Source organism: Chiloscyllium punctatum, chromosome 51 (assembly GCF_047496795.1).
Source record: "Chiloscyllium punctatum isolate Juve2018m chromosome 51, sChiPun1.3, whole genome shotgun sequence".
Taxonomy (NCBI): Eukaryota; Metazoa; Chordata; class Chondrichthyes; order Orectolobiformes; family Hemiscylliidae; genus Chiloscyllium; species Chiloscyllium punctatum.
Window position 1 is genome coordinate 22060229 of NC_092789.1, and position 18069 is coordinate 22078297.

General features: G+C 41.0%; 1 non-coding gene across 1 annotated transcript; it reads right to left on the minus strand.

The window, feature by feature from the left end:
* Nucleotides 1–9217: 9217 nt before the first annotated feature.
* Nucleotides 9218–9299, minus strand: trnal-uaa (transfer RNA leucine (anticodon UAA)). The gene is given in 2 exon segments: nt 9218–9252; nt 9262–9299. It is a non-coding gene; the product is annotated as a tRNA-Leu (tRNA).
* Between the last annotated feature and the right edge of the window lie 8770 nt (nt 9300–18069).

The window sequence follows — 18069 nt, forward strand, 5'->3', positions numbered from 1 at the left end:
TAACTTCCTTCTCATATCTGTGAGTATCTCCTTGTGAGGAGATCAAGCCCCCCGGCATGGATTCACTCCCACAAAGGAAGTGACATCCCCTCAGTTTCCCTCACAAGTTCCAAAACAAACTTGTGTATTTGAATAGAGTTACCTCTTCTCAACTCCAGTGAGTACGGGTTCAATCTGTTCAAATGCTCGTTATGGAACAGTCCACGGTCTTTTGAATGCACCGGGTGAGTCTTCTCTTAAGCAAGATTGGAAATTAGGCTCAAAGTCAGCGGTGAAATCAGGAATGAGATTCATCCCTCATGCATTGATTGGCCTTCCCCGAATCTGGTCTCCAAGTAGAAAGAACAATTTTTGATGGAGCTTCTATTAAACTGATCAGGGCTCCATCTAATTCTCAGACTGTGTGAACGGGGTTGAACAGTTATCTAAATCGGACGTGATGCCTCGAGAAGTATTCCGCTGGAACATTGTAAAACATTGCTCATGTCGCAGGAAGATTACTGAGTGTTCTTCTGGAATGCATACGATAGGAGCAATGCGATAGCACTGGAGATAGCATACTGTTGGGGTACTGCGACAAACATGCTGCCTGTGTTGAAGAGATTTAGCAATGAAGTTAGATTTAGCAGAATGAAGTTTTTTTTCTTTGAACAGAGGAAATTGGGAGGACACGTGACTGACGTGTATATACGATTAGAAGTGTAGACAGGAAAGACATGAATAAAGGATCCCCTTGATGCAGGGCTCAATGACGGGCAGCATAGATTTACAGGAAATGGAAGAATTTAGAGACTATATCAATTGCTTTTAGCCCGAGCATGTTGGGAATGTACAAGTCACTGCCTGTCCGGGTAGTCGAGAAGCAAATAAAAAACATCCGAAGATGGTATGGTCCGAAATGCACGGACAGATGGCTGGAAAAACACAACGATACAGGCAGCATGTGAGGATAGTCGAGGCAGAAATCCTCATAACATTGAAGCAGTTTTCAGACAATATTATACGGAGTGATCTAGTTGTCCAAGTCATGAGCTCCCTGAAAGTGTAGTCAGCAAAGCTGGGCGTCACACCTTTGGAAAAATGTTTTGCTCTTGAAGTGAATGTTGTGCACGTTCACAAGGATGATCATAGGACCTCAGACGTTTTTTTCTGAGGAAAGGTTAGACAAATTATGCTTGTACTCTGTAGAATTAAGTAAGTATTTTTGAAGAATTGTATGCCGGATTGTTTGTGAGTCTGCAGATACATTCGCTGAGCTGATGTGCTTTCCTGCTGGGTAAGATCATTAGTGCGCCTCGGGTGAAGTGTTAGTGCTCTGTTAAGTCTGCTATTGACGTGCTGCCAGATACGACCAATACTGTCTCATGTCGAGCCACACAGACAAAGACGGACACAAATTCAATTGAGAGAACCTAATCATACAAGCACAGGCAACGCAGAGACTCGCAAGAGAGTTCCATGAAGCCTGCAACTCAAACCGGAACTCTATCAATCAACGTATTGAACTGAGTCACGTGGACAAACCTTTCAGATGCACAACCAGAAGTACCAGAAACCTGAGGAAAAGAAATAGCAGGAATGACAAATCACGAAAGCTTCACTGCAGGTCCACATACGACGTGACAAAACGTCGGCAGAAAATACATCAGCTAGCAAATAAATTTCGGAACTCAATGTAGAAGGTTAAGGGGTGATATAACGGAAGAATTCTCGATAGTAACAGGGAGAGATAGGATCGATTAGCTTATAGTATTTCTACTGAGTGAAACTGAAGTCAAAAATGAGCAGTGCCAAGATCCTGGAATTGTTTCTGTAAGGACATTATGGGTTTACCTGCAGCACGAAAATTTCTTCTGTTCAAGAAGGTGGTTCGCCACCACCTTCACAAAGACAACTAGGAACGAACAATAGCTACTCGTCTCAGTCAGTGACGCCCACATCAAAACCTAAGAATTAGGCCTTTCTAAGAATGAAGGATTTCAGGAGAGATAATAGAAAAAAAAACTTCTACACACAAATATTAATGTCTGCTCAAATTCCCTAAAATAGATGGCAATCAATTGTTAAGTTTAAATTGGACATAGAGTTTTTTTAATTTAGAAAGAACATCAATGATATAGGTGCAAAGCAAGGGGATAGAGTTATCCCACAGATCAGCCATGTTCTTATTGAGGAACTGAGCTGGCTTAAGGGACTAAATACCCTCCCTGTTCCAAAAAGGAAATGATTTTGATCTTACTTCATTCAATCTTTTCTCAATCCAGTATCTGTGTTCAATGTCTGATGTAAACGCCTGGGAAGCACGTTTATTCTTTGATCCCAGCTCCTGTCTATCTCAGTTATGAATCTCCATCTTATAAGAACGCAAAGTGAAGAAGTCAGCACTGTGCCAATGGTTAAGATACGAGACCATATAAAAAGAGGATCTGTGTTCTTGTCTTTCCATTACCCCTCAGAACTACAGCGCCGAGGTGGGAGATGCTGCTGTGCTGCTTGGCGTTTTGATGTTAATAGATGCCGCCATAGGTCGTTCTTTTATCTGTTAATGTTCACTGCAGAGGGTAATACGCATCTCCATTGACAAACAGAGGAAAGAGGTTTGGAGAATTTGGCACAGTGCTCGTTAAGTGTCTGCTGCCGTTCACGTGTGTGCTTCTTCCAACAGCCCATCGAACATGTTTTCAAATAGGGCTTTGTTATCATTTGTTGGAAAGATGGAAGTAAAGGGTTTTGGATGATGAAGTGGGAACACGGGATTCAGCTGGATGATCAGCCATGGACATATTGAGTCATGAAGCAGTCTAGAAGTTTCAGTTGGCCTCCACCTGCCCGAGGTTTCCTTGCTGTTAAATTTCTGGTGAAATCTCACTTATGGTGAGAGATAATTGGCCTCTAACAAGAGTAAGCATATTGTTTCAAATTCCAATCAGTGAAATGTCTGTCCTAGTTTTCCATTGACTGGCAATGTCACTGGGTTATGTTCATGAGTCAGAAGTAAATGTAGAGTGATAGGACTGCTGAATGGATCTGCCTGAGTTATTCCTCGGCTGGTCGATGTCGATCTTTTAGGCCAAAGGACCTGTTTCTACTCAGTAGGGATTCTATGATACTATGTTATGCCTGATGTCACTCTGAGACAAAAGCAGAGTTTCCATCAAAGGCATTCCCTCTCGCCTCACCTCTCCAATGCAATTCCTTTCAACTTCTGGACAGGTCTAAAAGCAGATCTGAATTTGATTGCTCCATGTGAATACCACACCGAACACCAAAGATTGGTGTCGACATTGCATGGAACAATTGGCTTATGACATTGACTGTCTCTTTGCTGAGGAGGGTCGATGGCTGAGGGGAAAAATGGCAAATGATCAGATGAGCTTATTATTTTCATTTGCATTACTCTGAACAGAACTGACGCGATTTATTTCGCATATCGTAACGTTTCTGGTAGTGTCCGTGTGCAGATAACACAGAGTGTTCTTGTCAAACCCATGCAAAGGCTTTGTGTTGAAGATGGGTGATACTCCAAGATCAAGTGGAAATAATTACACTCAATGTCTTCAGAAGCTTGTGGACATCACCTAATGTGAAGAGATTCGACTGAAAACAGTTATACTGGCACCAAAGGAGTCTAGACACTACTTCTGAATATCGTGCACAGTGCTTTATCGTAGGCTCCAGTTATGATGTGTCATCGTCAGGCATCACTTTTGAAGGTGGTGTATGTGGCAATGTCACAAATGTTCATTGTACATCAGTTGACAGTAAAACACCCATCAAAGTGAATGAGCTGCGAATATCTAATGAAACATATCGATTGTGCAATCACTTTTTGACCTCTCTAGCTAATGAATCCTTATTGCATCTTCTACACCTTGGTCCACATCTTCAGGAATAAGAACACATAACAAAGAAAACTACAACAGAGAATCAGGCCGTTCGTCCCTCCAAGCCTGCGCTGAACCAGATCCTTTGGCAAAATCTGTCACCTAATTTCGAAGGATCTGTATCCCTCAGCTCCCTTGCCATTCATGCATCTGTCTAGATCCATCTTAAATATAGTGCTATCGTGCCTGCTTCTACCATATTCGCTGGCAACAGTTTCCTGGCATCCACCACCCTCTGCATAAAGAAATTTCCACACGTATTGCTCTGAAATATTTCCTCTCTTACCTTGAATTCGTAACCCCTAATAATTGGGACCCCTACTCTGGGAAAGGACTTCTTGCAATCCACCCTGTCAGTCCCTCTCGTGATTGTGTAGACCGCAATTACATACCCCCTCAACCTTCGTCTTTTTAATGAAAGTAATCGTAATGTCCTCGACTGCCCTTCATTGCTGGCTTCATCCATACCAGCCAATATCCTGGTGAAACGCCTCTCCATCCAACCATAATCTATTGGTAATGAGGCGATCAGAACTGGACAGAGTAACGCATATGTGGCCCCTTCAAAGTCGTACATAATATTACATTACCTGTCAATTCTTATAAAGAATACAGCGCCCAAATGAAGGAAAACATGTCGTCTGCCTTCTTGGCCACTCCATCAAACTGTGTTGCCACCTTCAGAAGACATTGGACCTGAGCACCCCGATCTCTCGATGCATCAATTTTCCCCAGGGCTTTTCCATTTAACGTATATTTCACTCTCGAACTGGATCTTCCAAAATGTATCATCTGGCAATTGTCTGGTTTGAACTCCATTTGCCATTTTTCCTACCAAATCTCCAATGTGTCTAAGTTCTACAGCATTCTCTGACAAATATCTTCACTAACGGCTGCTCCACCAACCTTAATTTCATCTACAAATTTACGAAGAAAATTACCTATACCTTCCTCAAGATCATTCCTGTAAATCTTTTAGACGTTAGAGCAGAATTTTGTTTACTGTTGTTTAAAAATCAGCGATTGGAAATTCCATCTGAGTACACATCTATTTGAAGCCTTCAGAAATCTGATTGTGTCACTGGTTGATTCCCGGTTTCTTTTAAAAAGGATTTACCACCCAATGTATCCTTTCATAGTTTAAGGGAGAATGCTTTGCCAGATTCAAAATTTATATGAACCTGCAGCTCACAACAGAGTGTGAGGTTTGATTTCAATCTCAGGGATTGTAACAGGAATCGATAAGGAGTTCGGATCAACACTTCCCAGCGTTCTAACATTGAGAAAATTCTTTTCGTTTGAGGTTAGTTATATTTATGAGAACTATAAATGGATGAATTTGGAATCATGGATCTATTGATCTGTTCGGATTCTGGAAATGTTTTACTATCCCATTCTGGCTATTGTTTGGGTCGCAGGAAAGTGTCTCAATCAGGATTTGAATCTGGAATACAAGTTCTACTGCAAGAACACAATTGTCACTGACTATACTCTACTGCTGGGGTCAGTGTTCTTGCGAAATATTTGTGTAAAACTGTGAAATATAGTTACATAGATTTCCTTATTACTATTCTTCAAATGTACGGATTCACACTTTCTTTAAACAGGAATAGCAAAATAAACCAAATCTATCACTCAGTCCCTCAATTTACTTGGAATTTAAAATGTTCAATGACACTCAAGATGTCGAAAATCTTCCAAACCAGAGTTTTGAATAACTGGATTTGGGCACTACGTTTATACCATATCTCAAAGTTCCGATTTTTTATTCATACATTCCCTTTGGTAAGGCAATGATAAAGAGCGTGATAATGTATCTAATGACTATTAATTAGTCATATTAATCGCAAAATCCCTTGATCATGATATCCACTCATGCTCAGACAGACAGCTGGAGTGGAGAGAAGAATTACAAAGAAAATGAAAGAATTGTAATTTGCAAGTTCGATTAATCAGGTTCAAATGATGGATTCCATGAGTTCTTAGTATAATAAATTGTTCGTAAAAACAAAGCTGCATCTATAATTTATACGTCACGGGTGATTGCATACTTTTCACTACACTGCGCCAAGTGATTTCTTCTTACTTTTGTCAGAAGGTTCAACAGTTGTTGAAGTGGATAACAAACGAGACAGAGTAAAACATATCAGCCAGTCCCAACGATTCCAAGATCACTCAAGTCCTGCCAAAACCAGGCCGACGTACTTTACTCCTTTTTATTTTCATCAATATTATCTGTGTTGGTCGGTAAGCATCTGACCTCCCTCGATTAGCAAAATCAATCAGCAACTAACTGACTGTGCAGATGATAGCAAGATTCGATGTTCAATCATCTATAGCATTCCCCATGTTGTTAATCTATTTACATTATCTTCCAGGTCATTTGTCAATGAAACAAATCCCTGTGCGTTCTATTTGTTTTTGACAGAGGTACCTCTTCAAAGTTCACTTCTCACCTCACACTCAGATCCGTCAGAAACATCGATAATTAGCGAGGGTCTCTCCAAAGTTCGCTGCTCTTTCTCCACTGCAAAGTGCAAATTATTTGATGTTCGATTTGAAGGTATGTGTCAGTGTGCCTCTCCAATCCTTTTTCAAATCATTGGAAAACCGAGTACGGTCTCTTCACTCACCAGCATGCACCCTGCTAAATACCAACAGAACATCATCCTGAACAGGAACTGTAAACAATCACATTATTGGCACAAGTCAAGACTACAATTTGAACCAACTTTCTCTCCAGACATTTCCATCATTTGACTCCATTTACAATCTTCCTAAACTCATGGCAACGTTAAAACCCATTGTTAACTTTGTTAAATCCACATTCTGCTTATCCAAACGTTTCCCAGGGAAAGTCCAAAGCTCGACGCTTCCATCAATTCCACGTTTGTCAGTCACTCACTAACACATATCAGGTCCTGTCGCCATATGACTCCTGTGCTCACGACGGTCATGAGGTGGCATCCAGGTGAGGTCTCGAATTTAAAATTCTCATCACTGCGTTCGACTCCCTCAATAATTATAAAATCCGCTCAACATCAGGGTCCTGCTCTTTTCACAAATTGCTGTTAATTTCCCATTTTCAAATCGATATCCTTTTCTTCCATCTCCCTTCTGACACTCTCTCAGTGTCGCACCGTCTGTTTTCATTGTGCCATTTTTTTCTGATTCTCTCACAGGCACGTTTTTCCTATTGTTCACAGACTCACTTCATACGCCGGTACTGATATCTGCCATTCATCTAATCAATTACCTGACGGATATATTGAAATTTTCATCCCTCTATTTCCATTCCCGCTTTATTGGACACCAAAATAATCTATGGTTTCTTCCTTTCCATTTCAAGGATTGAATATTGGAAGAGATTGTCTCATATTCAATTTCTGCGAGGAAACTTCAGATCAGGACAGCTCTCTCCATGATAACATGTTGAAATTTTCACTGCTGCATCTTCGTTTGTTATTTGATACTTGTTTTCTCCCTACACCCAAACTTTAAGAAAACATCATCAATATCAGTCTCATCATTCGACAGGGAAATGTCTCCACAAGATACTCAACAACAAGAGGATATTTCCTCATAGAATTGGTTGCGTAGTTTGGTTTTGTACTAGTGCAAATATAGAAGAATGGGTGTTTACTTTAATGCAGTTTCCAAGATTATTCGTTGAAATGAGAGGCTACATGTGGAGAATTTGTGGGACAGGGTAGTACCGTCGGGCATAGTCTTAGTGGAAGGCGTTATACATTTCAAGCAGAGATAAGGAGAAATAGTTTCTCTCATAAGCTCGTGATTCTGTAGAATTCTTCACTGCAGAGGGCTGCAGCGATTGAGTCAAGTGTATTCAAAGCTGGGATAGACAGACTTTTAATCAGGAAACGAATCGAGGGTTTTTGGAATAGGGCAAGAAAGTGATTTTGTGGATGATTCGATCAAATACAATCTCACTGAATGGTGGAGCAGTCTTGACAGAACGAGTGAAAGTGAAGGAAAACAACAGATTTTGGACACAATGCAGCCTTAATACAGATCCTGTTCTCATCAACACGAGCTGAGGTATTAGAATCTGAATAGTCACTATCATGACTTTCCTCCACTGATTTTTCTTATGTCCCCATTACCTCCTGGTTGCTCCAGGAATTGCCGTGTATTAACCTGCTATGCAATCTAATCAGGCTTCTCGTTGAAAGGATATGCAGATTTTCTTGAAAATGTTTTTCCTTGCACTCATCAGGCCATTTCGCACGAACATGAACTGAAGTGGGAAAATCACGTTTATTCCGCATGACAGGCGATCAGGGATTAGTTAGTTCAAGGTCACTGATTAGTCTGGGTGCGCCTGTCGAAAATAAAAGTATTGATGTGGAATGACACTAAAGTATCAAATTTGGTTACGTTTAAGCTAAGAGCTGTGATCCTCATTTGTAAGTACATGCCTGTGGGGAATGCAACCAAGGATGCAGATTGGGATTTATATATCGGGCTTAATGCATTTAAACTGGACAATGTGAATCTGAGAGGTCAGGGTCTTCCAGTTGACAATGCTTCCATTGATCCAGATCGTCAGTTAGCTGTCAGGCTTTTGATGAACTTTAAATTAATCTGTGAGAATCTGATCTGGAGGGGTGCCCCCTTCGGAAATGCACCCACTGAAGTTATTTGAGAATCACCTGCAAGGATTCGTGAAATTTAAACTGCAATAGAAAGCTGGTTTATCTGAGAAATAGACTATCAATTAGCGTTCGCTTAGTTTGTTGATCAGGAGTCAGAAACTGGGATATTTTCCCATGAATTCTCCCAGAGGCGCTGTGGTGAGTTAAACCGTTCGTTAATCACGTTTAACTTCTGTACATATATTTCCTTTTTGAATCCCGAACTGTTTTCGGTGTTATTTCCCATTTAAGAGCCTGTTGCTCAGAGTCAGCATAGTTATTTCACTAAACCTTCTATTCAACAGCACCCCTTTCTCTCAATTTTCATAAAAAATAGACATCAGGGAACGTTGTGATTAACATAGAAATTTCAGAACAAAATTCAGCAGAGTATGTGGAAATATAATTTACCTCTCCTAAACTCCATCCTGATATCTCTGTCTTTTTACAGAGTGAGTGCACTGTGAAACCAATGTGTTAGAAGTTCCAGAGCTGACGAATATCTACATAAGAGTATGGCAAATATTTGTAGGTACGCACTGAGTATTTAAAGTATGGTTTTAATCTAAACTTGACCTCAGAGGCTCATGTAATCCGAGAGTGCCGAAACAGGCCGTTCAACCTATCATGTTAACGCCAAACCTCTGCAGAGCCTCATACCGTGCAAAAGATGCAAGTTAGTAGCAGTGGGATTCGAACCCACGTCTCTGGAGAGACTGAAACTTAAGTCCAGCGCCTTAGACCGCTCGGCCATGCTACTACGGCTGCATGTCAGCTGCATCTTTGGTTTTGTGAACGGTGACTTCACCGAGCTGCTTGAGGGACATTGTCTAGTACTTCATGGATAAAAGCACGTATATTCTTCAGAAGGCTCGCTGGTTTTGTGATATGGAAGCTGCAACTGTCAAGACATTATTCTGAACAATAATGGATTATCTACATTACATTCTGATACCATGTGGCCCATCTGATCAAGATCACGTTGCAATCTGACGTAACTTTCTTCGCTATGCAATGCACTGCTACATTTGGTGTCATCTGCAAACTTAGTAACTATATCTCCTGTGTTCATATCGAAATCATTTACCTCAATGACAAAACATGTTGGACCCAGCATCGAGTCGTGTGGCACACCACTGATCACAGGCCTCCAGTCCGAAAAACAACTCTTTACCATCACGTTCTTTCTTTACCTTCCCAGCCAGTCCTGTACTGAATGGTTAGTTCTCCCTGCATACCATGAGATTTAACTTTGCTAACCAGTGTCCTGTGGGAAATCTTGTCGAATGCCATATTTAAGTCCATAGAGATCACGTCCACCGCTCTGCCCGCATCGATCCTCATCATTACTTCTTCAAAAAACTCAATCATATTTGTGAGACAAGAATTCCCAAGGACAAAGCAATGTCGATTACCCCAAATGAGTCCTTACCTTTCCAATATGTGTAACTGATGTCCATCAGGTTTCCCTCCAACATTTTGCCCACCAGCGACGTCAGCTATCCAGTTTTTAGTTCTCTGGCTTGTCCTTGCCACCTTTCAAAAATGGCGCCATGTTAGCAAACGGCGAGTCTTCTGGCACCTCACCTGAGAGTATCGATAACATAAATATCTCTGCAAGGGGCACAGTAATCACTTCCGTAGCTTCCCACAAAGCTGTGATGTACACCTAATCAGGTCCTGGGGATTTGCCCAACTTAATGCGTTTCAAAATATCCAATAGTTCGTCCTCTATAATATGGACATTTTTCATGATGTCGCCATCTATTAGACCACATTCTATGTCGTCCATATCCTTCTCAACAATAAAAACGGAAGCAAATAGTCGTTTAGTATCTTTCCCATATTCTTCAGCTCCACACGAAGGCTGCTTTGCTGATTTTTGTGGGGCCCAGTTCGCTCCATAGTTACCCTTTCGTCCTTAATGTACATATAAAACACTTCTGGATTCTTCTAAACTATATTTGCCAAAGCTATCTCATGTCCCCTTTTTTGCCATTCTGAGTTCCCTCTCAAGTATACTCCCTCTGCCGTTGTACTCTTCCAGGGATTCACTCGATCGCTCCTGTCTGTACGTGATGTCTGCATCCTTCTTTTTCTTCACTTAATCCTCAATATCTATAGTCATCCAGCATTCCCGACACCTACCGGCCTTTTCTTTCAATCGAACATGAATATACTGTCTTTGGACTCCCGTTTTTTCATTTCTGAAGACTTCCCATTTTCCAGCCATCCCGGTACCTGCGACCCAAACAGCTTTTTAATTTCTTGCTTAATGCCGACAAAATTAGCCTTCCTCCAAATTACAATTTCAACTGTTTGATCTGTTTGATCCTTTTCTATTACTGTTTTAAAACTAACAGAACTATGGTCGCTGACCCCAAAGTGCTCCCCCACTGACAACTCAGTCACCTGCCCTGCCTCATTTCCCATGAGGAGATCAAGTTCTGCACTTTCTCTGGTTGGTGCATTCACATACTTCCTCAGAACATTTTCTTAGATTAGATTACTTACAGTGTGGAAACTGGCACTTTGGCCCAACAAGTCCACACCGACCCACCGAAGCGCAACCCACCCAGACCCATTCCCCTATATTTACCCCTTCACGTAGTACGACGGGAAATTTGGCATGGCCAATTCACATAACCTGCACATTTTTGGACTGTGGGAGGAAAACGGATCACCCGGAGGAACTCCACGCAGACACGGTGAGAATGTGCCAACTCCACACAGTCATTCACCTGTCTCTATCTAAACTCTGAATACTATGGCAGTTCCAGTCTATGTTTGGACAGTTCAAATTCCCTACCATACCCACCCTATTAATCTGGCAGATAACTGAAATCTCGTTACAAATTTGTTTCCCGTTTTCCTACTGATTAGTATGCGGCCTATAATACAATCCCAACAAGGTGATCATTCCTTTTTTATTTCTCAATTCCATGCAAATGATTTCGCTGGGTGTCTTTCTGGGAACATCCCCCGAAGTACAGCAATAATAAAAGCCTTATGAAAAACGCAACTCCCCCTCCTCTCTTGCCTCCCTTTCTATCCTACTATTGCATTTATATCCTACAACATTAAGCTGCCATTCATGTAGATCCCTGAACCAATGTTTCTGTAATTGCTGTGATATCTCAGTCCAAGTTCGTAGCCATGCCCAAAGTTAATCTGACTTCCCTGCTAGTTCTCTTGCATTGAAATAAATGCTGTTTAATTGATCAGTACTGCCTTGTTCTCCGCTTTGTTCATGCCTGCCTTCACTGATTTACTTGCTGCTTGTCTCCATTGCACCAGTCTCAGATTGTTATCATTTCTCAATCTCCCGCTGGTTCCCACCCCGCCACTTACTAGTTTGAATCCTCCCGAGCCATTTTAGAAAATCTTCCTGCAAGTATATTAGACCCCTTCCAATTCAGACGCAAACTATTCTTCTTGTACAGGTGGCATTTACCCCAGAAGAGATTCCAATGGTCCAAAAATATGAACCCTTCTTCCATAAACCAGCTTCTTATGCTCGCTTCATCTACTCTATCCTACAATTCCGACCCTCACGAGCTCGTCCCACAAGGAGAATTCCAGATATTACTCCCGGAGAGGACCTAATTTTGAAATTCCTGCCTAACTCTCTAAATTCTACCTTCAGAATATCATTCTTTTCCCTTCCTATGTCGTTGTAACCAATGTGTGCAATGACCTTCTGCTGTTCCCTCCTGTCTTTGAGAGCATTTTGCACCCTGTCTGTCACATCCTTGATCCTGGCAGCAGGTAGGCAACACACTATTCTGATTTTTCGCAATTGGCTGCAGATATGTCTGCCTGTGCTTCTGACTAGAATGTCCCCTAACACGATCGATCAGTTGGAACCCTACGTAGCCCTCATGACATTAACGCCTGCCTTGCTACCAGAAACCTGTTTTTTCGTGTTAAATTCCCCTAAAAGTCCATCACCCCCTATATTTTCCAAAACAGCATAATTGTTTGAAATAGGATTAGCCACAGGAGAGTACCTGCCTATCCTTCCTACTTTACTTGGGGTTAACTCACCTAATTTTTTCTCCCATCTTATAACTGCCATCCATCACACCCCCAGCTCTTGTAAATTCCTCATCGCCTGTAACTGTTGCTCCAAGCAATGCATTCTGTCTGACCGGATTCGCAGTAATTGATATTTATTGCAGCTATAATCCTCAGTAAAGGGTAAACACTTCCAAAACTCCCACATCTGACTAAATAGGATATCACACTACCCAAGGCCATTTTGCTACTTCCAGTCTACGCACAAAACATAGCACTGTCTTATTGTCTCACAGAAGACCAACTTAATACTTTTGCCTTATATTTTTCAAATTTAATCAACAGACACATCCAATAAAAAAACAGACACATCCAATATAATCAAGAAAAACCCACTCTACTCACTGTTATATATTTACAGCAAGGCTATACTTGAAATAATAGAATTATCTATTTCTATGCTGTGACCTTTCCCAAACAAGGTGCTCCAAGATCAGTTGCCAATGTCGCGGTTTGTTAAGTTTTCCTCGACACTCTCCAATACATGAACTCAGACAGCAAAGGCAGTAATGCGCAGATTCACTGTTATATCAGTGAGCAATGTCGGTTTCTTTCGTCTCTCCCTTACACACCATGTGTTCGCTGACTTTCTGCTTTTCAAAGTGCCGTTGTTTGACTTTGTTTTTCTCCATAGTTCCCAAACAATTACAACAGCATATAAACAGTATTTGCTGCTCCTGGAAGTCACGAAAATCACCTCCAGCACCGAAAATACATCAAAATAGGAGCAGCTGTTACATTTAGATTTCCCCGTCCTCCATCTTGGCTTATCCAGAATCTTCACATGCTGTAAGTGGAAGTTAAAATAAAGTTCCTTCTTTCGATTAATCTGATTTATTCCCACAATAAATACTTTTGATTAGGAATTACCTTTTTCTTAATAGATAAAACAACTATTCGTATTTCACTGAAAGAGTGAAAATCACGTAATTTACAACTTTACCAAACTATTAAAAGAAGCTTATTTAGATTTCACAAACAACATGTCATTGTGGACTTTGCAATTTCTCTTTGTCATGTTCCCTTAATTCTTTGGATGTAAGAATTTGTTCGAAATCTCTTCATCTGAATGTAAATTTCAATTGCCAATGTTTCCAGAATCGTGGCTTCTTCTGTTACCTTTCTGCGCCAATGTTCTTTATTGTTTGCAGAATTTGTATTTCGACCATTCATTACTTTATCTTTTCTAACAATACATTTATCCTGTTTTTTCACTGATGAACTTATCCTTTATGAATGCAACTAACCTTTTCACACTAATTTCTTGTTTGCATTTCTATTTCTACAATTACCTTTATAATTCAGAATACTCTAGCAACATACTTTTCCTCCTACGTTTTTTTTACTATATATCAAACATGGGGCAGTCGCTAAACTTGGCCTTACAAAAATTTCCCTTATTTGAATGCTTAAGTAATGAGAACTGTCTATTTACAGAGAGCTGAATACCTTGCCGAATGTTTCCTTCGGCGATTTTTCTCATTCAGTATATCCAGCTGAAGAGAACAAGCTTAATTGTGACCGTCTGCTGTACGTAACTGTCCGACCATTTCAGCCGTGAGCGTTAGCTGCAAAAGCCCAAGCGGCCATCTTGTGCAATTCAGTCCTGGTTCACCACAACAACTCCCATCTACAGCCCCATTGCACAATTGGTGGTGTGCAGAATATCCTGGCAGAAGGGTGCTACTATTTATTGAAAGGAACCTTTTGCACACCAATTACATGGGAAATGGATAGATAACAATGAACGATAATGATAGGAAGTTATCTTTTAAACAACGCACTTTTCTGATGTGGAAGCCAATAACCACTCTCTGCCGATCGCTGAATGCAATTTCTGGAATAGGTCTGCTAACAAGATCACGGCTGTTCCATCATAGGTTGGGAGAGTTTTCAAGGAGCTTCAATTTAACACTTTTAAAGACAGTGAGTTTCTCGCTGTGTCCAAACGTGTAAGTGATGAACAATAAATCGACAACCATGCACTCCCTCCTCTGCAGATGCTGAGTAGCAAGAGCGTGTACCATCGACCAAGGATGTGAGATTTTAGACAGAAGCAAATGTAGGAGAAATTGGATTCTCCTCGGAACAGAGAAGAGGTGAATTGTTCAGTTGTTCGAAATTATCAACAACTTTGGCAGGGTAAAGAAGAATACTTTGTTTCCAATTGGTAGGTCAATAAGTGGAATTATAATTGAAAGGTTATCTGCTAGACATCGAGGAATGGAATGAGGAGAAAGCTGTTTAGTCAGAGAGATATTAGTATTTGCAATGTGCTTTTTATCAAATGCTTCAACTGTACCGATCCAAATTCCGAAAATATGGATATAATTCCTCAGGTCCCACTGCTACTGTACTCCCCTCATGTTGTACTATTGAAAGGATTACTCAGATAGTTAGTATGAATTCGAGTGCACGACACGGGACAGTAGTCGAGGTGGATTCCAAAGGAGATTTCAAAAGAAGCTGACAATACATTTCAAAATCCTGAGTGGAGAGTGCTGCAGAGAGAGGGCTGGGGGATAGTGAGAGATGTTGTCCCTTTTGCAAGTCTATACATTCACGATGGCTGGAAGGGCTTCCTTGTGCACTGTGAAATTCGAAAATACTCCAAATTTGGCAAGAGACTGGATCCACTGTGATTCGTGAAACCTTAGAGAGACCAATGGAATCATCAAATCACAGACTGCTGAAGAGGCCTTTCAGCCTGTCCGGTCTCTGTTGCCAAAGATGTCCAAAACCTTTATGAGTCCACTTTCCCACATCACACTTAAAGCGTGTAAGTGCTTTTTAGTGGTTAGAGTGTTTCCTCCTCAGCTACCCTCCCAGACACAGCATGCCAGACCCGACTCTCTGAGTGAAAACGTGTTCCCTCAACCCCCGTCTGTCAGGTTGCTCTTCCCAGAAAATCATACACTCCTTGCCTTTGACCTTCGATTAAGTGGGGCTCTTGCATCGTAACCCCTCTGATGTGACGTTCATAATCATAGACACCACAAACAGGACCTACCTGCGACCTTCCCTTCTCCAGAGAGAGCAACGTGAGCTTAACCAGTCTCTCTTCACAGATAAACTGCTCCATCCCTTTTCTGTCTGTGTATTGGTGTGTGTGTGTGTGTGTGTGTGTCTGCGTGTCAGTCCCTCTTCTTGACATAGAGCACATTTTGAAAGAACGAATTAAAACGTGATTCATCAAAAAAATTCTCTCTACCTGTCTGAGTATTAAATGATGATATAGTTTGATAGCGAAAACGAAATGAGTTTATTAAAGCAATCGGTCTCTTCCCTGACAATATTCCAACACACGTTGAACGTCTGTTTGTTTGTCGGTGCATGCGTGTCTGTGAGCATATATTTGTGTCTGTTTCTGTTTATGTATGTGTGTGTACAACCGTATTTGTCTGTCTGTGGTTATGTGCGTGTCTCTGTGTCTTCATCTGTGTCTCTGTTTGTGTCTGCGTGTGCGTGTGTGCGTCAGTGTGTGTGTGTGTGTGTGTGTGTGTGTCTACCTGCATACAATGGGGTACAATTTGAATGAATGAATTGAAACGCGATGAATCTCTGTATCTTTTCTCTCGTGGTGCAAGTGCAATAATTCCATCCTCCGCTGAGATCCCAACGTTAAGTGCAAAAGCAATAGTGTTTTTTTAAGAGAAAATATCAATTGCTATTAATCTTCCAGATTTCACATACGTTTCGTGCTTCAAAGAAAGTGTTTTACAGACTCGTAGCAACTTAGTGTTTTCCCTGGTGATGTTATTGCTGCGATCAATGCAGAAGGAGAAGAACGTGGACAATCGAAGTAAATCAATCACTTTACTGTTTGCTAACGTGGCGAATTTTGGCTGAATACAGACAATGCTGATGGTTTATCCGATGCATTCATTTCTTTAATTACAGTCCCATGTAGATGCCACGCCATGCACATGAAATACGCTTCATGCTGCAGCTGCTGAGTTCCTGCGAAAATCATTTGTCCTTATGAAATGACCTAGACTAATTTAGACTGCTTTTAAAGAAAGTGCTGAACTGGGCATTGATCGAATTGTTAAATTATTTGCTGTCTCTGAAATCTGTAAATTCACATTTGTTTTACGTTTATTTTACCAAATGAAGCATCTCACACCTAAATACCAGTACAGATTCCATCGCTCTGTACCTGATTCTGTATCAAGTGTTCCGTTGAATCTGTACATCAACATATGCTATTCGATGTCTGCATGTCTCCCAAATGTTCCTCTTCATTGTGCTTGTATGTGCCAGTGGTGGTTCATTATTGAGTCTGGTGCTTTGCCGAAGAAACATGTCATGCTCACACGAATTGTCCTTTAGAAGCCAGTGATGAGCTCTGGCACTGAGTCACTGTAGTCCATGCTGGTGTCAGCACCTGCAGCAGTGCTCTCAGGAAGCAATGTCCAGGGTTTTTCCCTCATCATTGCGAAGCAAATGTGATGTTTTCCTCAGTCTTGAAGTGTTGTGGCATGGAAATGACAATCGTTTTATCATTTTTTCTGCTGTCTCTTTTATCCTTTTATTACTGATCCCTTGCTACATAAAGTGCTGCCAAAGAGATTTTTAAGAGCATCAGCAATGTATATTCTACATATTGCACACCACTGCCTCTGTGTGGAGATAGGAGCGAGTCAATGCTTAAGTGGTTGATGCGTTATTGATCAATGGCTTCCTGTCTCAGACGCAGAATAAATTGTTGATGCCATGGAATTCCCAGCCTCTGATGTGCTGATGTAATACCAGGATGTATGCTGTTATTCAAGTGCAGCTAGAAATGAATGGGCTAACACAATCTGTTAATTGTGTGTGATTCAGCGATGGCAACGTCATTGAAAGTTAAGGTTGGTGTGGCGGTTATAGGTTTGATTTAATTTTGTTGGAATTAGGATTTTGCTGACGACACTGAAGACCTTTGCCAAGTTTCTGCACAAGCCTGACTGATCTCTATCTTCATGCATTCGGAACTAGAGTTGTTCCACACAAAGGTATCTGATCAAAGCTTTTTATAGCACTTACAGTTGTGATTAAAGAGAGAAAATGAAACACCGAAAGGATGATGGACGTTCCATGAAAACCTCTTGTGTCAGTGGTTGAAGAGTCCAGCACCTACAAGTATATGCAAGTCTTAAACATTTACACTCCTTTTCGGTAGTGTGATCCATTTGTTGTAGGATCGCTTTTCTGTGTCTATCGCATTCAGAAGGCGTAAAATGTTTCTGAGGTGTTGTGTTGAAATTAGAAATAAGTGCTTCATGTTTTGATAATCAAACACCCTTGGGTTTCCGTTGGCTTTCATCTGTCAATTACATGATCTGCCTACGTGGAAGTAAATGGTCATGTTTCAAATTTTAAAAGAGTTGAAAATTTGAATACCATAGCCGCCGATGGCACCAATTAACATGACAGCTCGAGACATTTGGAAGAATGATGAAAGACCACAT